The sequence below is a fragment of the Ursus maritimus genome, unplaced genomic scaffold (genome assembly GCF_017311325.1).
Source record: "Ursus maritimus isolate PB19 unplaced genomic scaffold, ASM1731132v1 scaffold_5, whole genome shotgun sequence".
NCBI classification, from domain to species: Eukaryota; Metazoa; Chordata; class Mammalia; order Carnivora; family Ursidae; genus Ursus; species Ursus maritimus.
Window position 1 is genome coordinate 88154036 of NW_024426663.1, and position 5830 is coordinate 88159865.

The window sequence follows — 5830 nt, forward strand, 5'->3', positions numbered from 1 at the left end:
ATAAATATATATGCCCCCAACAAGGGGAGCAGCAAGATACACAAGCCAACTCTTAACCACAATAAAGAGACATATAGATAAAAATACGTTAATAGTAGGGGACCTCAACACTCCACTATCAGCAATAGATAGATCACCTGAGCAGAAAATCAACATAGAAACAAGAGCTTTGAATGCCATACTAGACGAGTAGGACCTCATAGATATATATATAGAACACTACACCCCAGAATCAAAGAATACTCATTCTATTCTAATGCCCATGGAACAATCTCAAGAATAGAAGCTTTGCGCAGTGGCAGTATCGTAGCCAATGAGGTTTATCCGAGGCGCGATTATTGCTAATTGAAAACTTTTCTCAAGAATAGACAATGTTCTGGGTCACAAAACAGGTCTCAACTGATACTAAAAGACTGCAGTTATTCCCTGAATATTCTCAGACCACAACACTTTGAAATTGGAACTCAACCACAAGGAAAAATTTGGAAGAAACTCAAACATTTGGAGAATAAGAACCATCCTGCTCAAGAATGATTCGATAAACAAGGAAATCAAAAATCAATTTAAACAATTTATGGAGACCAATGAGAATGAAAACACAATGGTCCAAAACCTATGGGATACTGCAAAGGCTGTCCTAAGGGGAAAATACATAGCCATCCAAGCCTCACTCAAAGAATAGAAAAATCTAAAATACAGTTTTATATTCTCACCTCAAGAAGCTGGAACAGCAACAGAAAAACAGGCCTAATCCACGCACGAGATTTCCGTTGATCAAGATTAGAGCAGAGATCAATGAATTAGAAACCAGAAGCACAGTAGAGCAGATCAACAGAACTAGAAGCTGGTTCTTTGAAAGAATAAATAAAATAGACAAGCTACTGGCAAGACTTATCCAAAAGAATAGAGAAAGGACCCAAATTAATAAAATTATGAATGAAAACGGAGAGGTCACAATCAACACCAATGAAATTGGAAGGATTATTAGAAACTTTTATCAACAGCTTTATGCCAATAAATTAAGCAACGTGGAAGAGATGGAGGCCTCCTGGAAACCTATAAACTACCAAGACTGAAACAGGAAGACATTGATTTTTTAAACCGACCAATTAATTATGAAGAGATTGAAACTGTGAAAAAAACCTTACAAAAAACAAAACACCAGGGCCTGATGGATTCCCCGGTGAATTCTACCAAACATTCAAAGAAGAAATAATACCTATTGTCCTAAAGCTATTTCAAAAAATAGAAACAGAAGGAAAACTACCAAACTCATTCTATGAGGCCAATGTTACCTTGATCGCCAAACCAGGCAAAGATCCCTTCAAAAAGGAGAACTACAGACCAATTTCCCTGATGAATATGGACGCCAAAATTCTCAACAAGATCCTTGCTAATAGGATCCAACAGTACATTAAAAGGATTATCCATCATGACCAAGTGGGATTCATCCCTGGGATGCAAGGGTGGTTCAACGTTTGCAAATCTATCAGTGTGATAGATCATATCAACAAGAAAAGACTCAGGCATATGATCCTCTCAATTGATGCCGACACATGTATTGTTATATGAGTTCACTCATATGTGTAATTTAAGAAACAAAACAGAAGAGCATAGGGGAAGGGAGTTAAAATAAGATGAAAAAACAGAGAGGGAGACAAACCACGAGAGACTCTTAACTGTAGGGAACAAACTGTTGGAAGGGTGGTGGGTGGGGGTATGGGGTAATTGGGTGATGGGCATTAGAGGGCACGTGTTATATGCAACTGATAAATCACTGAATTCTACCTCTGAAACTAATAATACATTATATATTAATTAATTGAATTTAAATAATTTTTAAAAAGATTTTATTTATTTATTTGAGAGAAAGAATGAGAGAGCATGAATGGGGGAGGGTCAGAGGGAGAAGCAGACTCCGCTGAGCAAGGACCTGATGCAGGACTCAATCCTGGGACTCTGGGATCATGACCTGAGCCGAAGGCAGACACTTAAGAAACTGAGCCACCCAGGTACCTCTGAATTTAAATAAATTAAAAAGAGAAAGAAAACAACAGAAAAAGGGGGAAAAAAGATTGGCTTCTTTCAATGAGCAGAATGTCTTTGAGATTTATACAAATTGTGTCAGCAGTACATTCTATGTTTTGCTAGTAGAATTGCATTGTGGGGGTGACCTCAGTTTGCTTATCCACTCACTGGATGAAGGATATTCGTGATGTTCCCAGTGTTGGGTAATTATAAATAGAGCTGCTATGAACTTTTGAATACAGGTTTCCAAAGGAACATAATATTTCATTTCCCTGGGTTAAGTACTCAGGAGTGGGACTACAAGGTCATAGGGTAAGTATATAATTTATTTTAAAAAGTGCAAAACGATTTTCCTGAATGGTATACCATTTTGCATTTTTACAATCAATGTAAGAATTCCAGTTGCCAACTTCATCAGCACTTGGTAATGTCAGTTGGAGTTACTAATAGTCGTGCAATGACATTTGACCATGGCTTTAATTTTCCTAATGTCTACTGAGGTTGAACATCCTTTCATGTGCTTATTGGGTGCCTTCGTGGGGCATCTCTCCATCAGATAAGGGCCCCCAAATGTGGGGTGATGATTGGATGGAAGCTGGTGCATGCAGTGAAATTCACCTGATGCAGAACAAAGGAGATGGAAGTTTACTGAATACATCTCAAGGGGTAGTGGGCAGGACAGAGGAGGACAGATTGTCTGCAGCGGGCAGTGCTGGGGCTGTAGCTAAGGGGAAGGTGAGGAGGCATGGGAACGTATGGAATCTTCCTTTCTTTGGTACCTGTGCTGGATTGTAAGTAGCCTATTGGTCAGCTAGGTTGTACGGATATTCTGAGGTGGGTCACCCAATGGTCCCATCTGTATTACACTCACTCAAGCCTGTTTGCCTAAAAATGGCCTCTACACTTACGTTCGACAATATATCCTTTCATTAAATCAGTTCTCTTGTTTTGCCCATTTTCAGAATTGGGCAATCACTTTTCTTTCTGAAGAGTTTTGAGTGTTCTTTTTAAAAACTTAAAAATTTATTTAAGTTTATAATTGCTTAGAAAGAGTGTGCATGTGTGTGCATGCGTGGGTGGGGAGGGGAGGGGCAGAAGGAGAGGGAGGGAGAGAGAAGCCTGGCAGGCTCCATGCTCAGTACGGAGCCTGATCTGGGGCTGGCCTCAGAACCCTGAGATCACGATCTGAGCTGACATCAGGAGTCGGACTGAACGGACTGAGCCACCAAGTTCTGAGTGTTCTTTAACAATTATGGAAAGAAGTCACTTGATGGATGTATAATTTGCAAATATTTGATCCCAGCCTCTAACTTAGCCTTTTTTTCTTTTCTTTTTTAAATAATAATATCTTTTTATTATATTATGTTAGTCACTATACAGTACATCCCTGGTATATGAAGTAAAGTTCGATCATTCATAGCTGCGTATAACACCCAGTGCACCATGCAATACCTGCCCTCCTTACTACCCATCACCAGCCTATCCAGTTCCCCACTCCTCCCCTCTGAAGCCCTCGGTTTGTTTCTCAGAGTCCATAGTCTCTCATGCTTCATTTCCCCTTCTTTTTTTAAAAATATTTTTCTATTATATTATGTCAGTCATCATACAGTACATCCCTGATTTTTGATGTAAAGTTTGATGATTCATTAGTTGCATATAATACCCAGTGCAGCATGCAATACGTGCCCTCCTTACTACCCATCACCAGCCTATCCCATTCCCCAACCCCTCCCCTCTGAAGCCCTCTTGTTTCTCAGAGTCCATAGTCCTCCGATTCATTCCCCCTTCTGATTACCCCCTTTCTTTATCCCTTTTTCTCCTACCAATCTTCCTAGTTCCATAGATGAGAGAAACCATACGATAATTGTCTTTCTCTGCTTGACTTATTTCACTTAGCATTATCTCCTCCAGTGCCGTCCATGTTGCAGCAAATGTTGAGAACTCGTCTGTCTGATAGCTGAGTAATATTCCATTGTATATATGGACCACAACTTCTTAATCCAGTCATCTGTTGAAGGGCATCTCGACCTTCCACGATTTAGTATTGTAGACATTGCTGCTATGAACATTGGGGTGCATGGCCCTTCTTCTTCACTACGCTCTGTATCTTTGGAGTAAATACCCAGTAGTGCAATGGCTGGATCATAGGGTAGTTCCATTTTCAACTTTTTAAGGGACCTCCGCACTGTTTTCCAGAGTGGCTGTACAACTCATTTCCACCAACAATGTAGGAGGGATCCCTTTCTCCACATCCTCTCCAACAGTTGTTGTTTCTTGCCTTGTCTATTTTTGCCATTCTAACTGGCATAAGGTGGTATCTCAGTGTGGTTTTGATTTGAATTTCCCTGATGGCTAATCATTTTGAATATTTTTTCATGTGTCTGTTAGTCATTTGTATGTCTTCATTGGAAGACATTTGTTTATTTGTTTCTTGTGTATTGAGTTTGAGAAGTTCTTTGTAGATCTTGGATACCAGTCTTTTATCTGTAGTGTCATTTGCAAATATATTCTCCCATTCTGTGGGCTGCCTCTTAGTTTTTTTGACTGTTTCCTTGGCTGTGCAGAAGCTTTTTAACTTGATGAAGTCCCACAAGCTCATTTTATCTTTTGTTTCTCTTGCCTTTGGAGATGTGTCATGAAAAGGTTGCTGTGGCCGATGTCGTAGAGGTTGCTGCCTGTGCTCTCCTCTAGAGATTTTGATGGATTCCTGTCTCACATCGAGGTCTTTCATCCACTTGGAGTTTATCTTTGTGTATGGTGTGAGAGAGTGGTCATGTTTCATTCTTTTGCATGTAGCTGTCCAATTTTCCCAGTACCATTTTTGAAGAGATGGTCTTTTTTCCACTGGATGTTTTTTCCTGCTTGTCAAAGATATAGTTGCCCAAAGAGCCAAGGGTCCATTTCTGGTCTCTATTCTGTTCCATTGGTCTATGTGTCTGTTTTTGTGCCAGTACCATGCCTTGGTGATCACAGCTTGTAGTACAGCTTGAAATCCGCATTGTGATGCCCCCAGCTTTGGTTTTCCTTTTCAACACTTCCTTGGCGATTCGTGGCCTTTTCTGGTTCCACACAAATTTAAGGGCTGTTTGTTCCAGTTCTTTCAAAAATGTCATTGGTATTTTGATTGGGATAGCATTGAAAGTGTAGAGTGCTCTGGGTAGCATGGACATTTTAACTATGTTAAATTTTCCAATCCATGAGCATGGAATATTTTTCCACCTTTTTGTGTCTTCTTCAATGTCTTCCAAGAGTGATTTGTAGTTTGTAGAATATAGATCCTTTATGTCTCTGGATAAGTTAATTCCAAGATAACATATAATTTTTGGTGCTATTGTAAATGGAATGGATTCCCTCATTTCTCTTTCTTCAGTCTCATTGTTCATGTACAGAAATGCAACTGATTTCTGAGCATTGATTTTGTATCCCGCCACATTACTGAATTGCTCTATACGTTCTGGTATTTGGGGTGGATTCTTTTGGGTTTTCCACATAGAGTATCATGTCATCTGCAAAGAGAGACAGTTTGACTACCTTGCCGATTAGGATACATTTTATCCCTTTTTGTTGTCTGATTGCTGTTGCAAGGACTTCTAGTACTATGTTGAATAATAGTGGCGAGAGTGGGCATCCTTGTCGTGTTCCTTATTTCAAGCGAAAGGCTTCCAGCTTTTTCCCATTGAGAATGATATTTGCTGTAGGCTTTTCATAGATGTGTTTTATGAGATTGAGGAATTTACCCTCTATCCCTACACTCTGAAGGGTTTTAATCAGGAAAGGATGCTGTATTTTCAAATGCTTTTTC

The 5830-nt window shown here is 39.6% G+C and overlaps 1 pseudogene; it reads left to right on the plus strand.

Annotated features, from left to right (window-relative positions):
* Window positions 1–284: 284 nt before the first annotated feature.
* LOC121100867 lies at window positions 285–486 on the plus strand (annotated as a pseudogene).
* The last annotated feature ends 5344 nt before the right edge of the window (window positions 487–5830 follow it).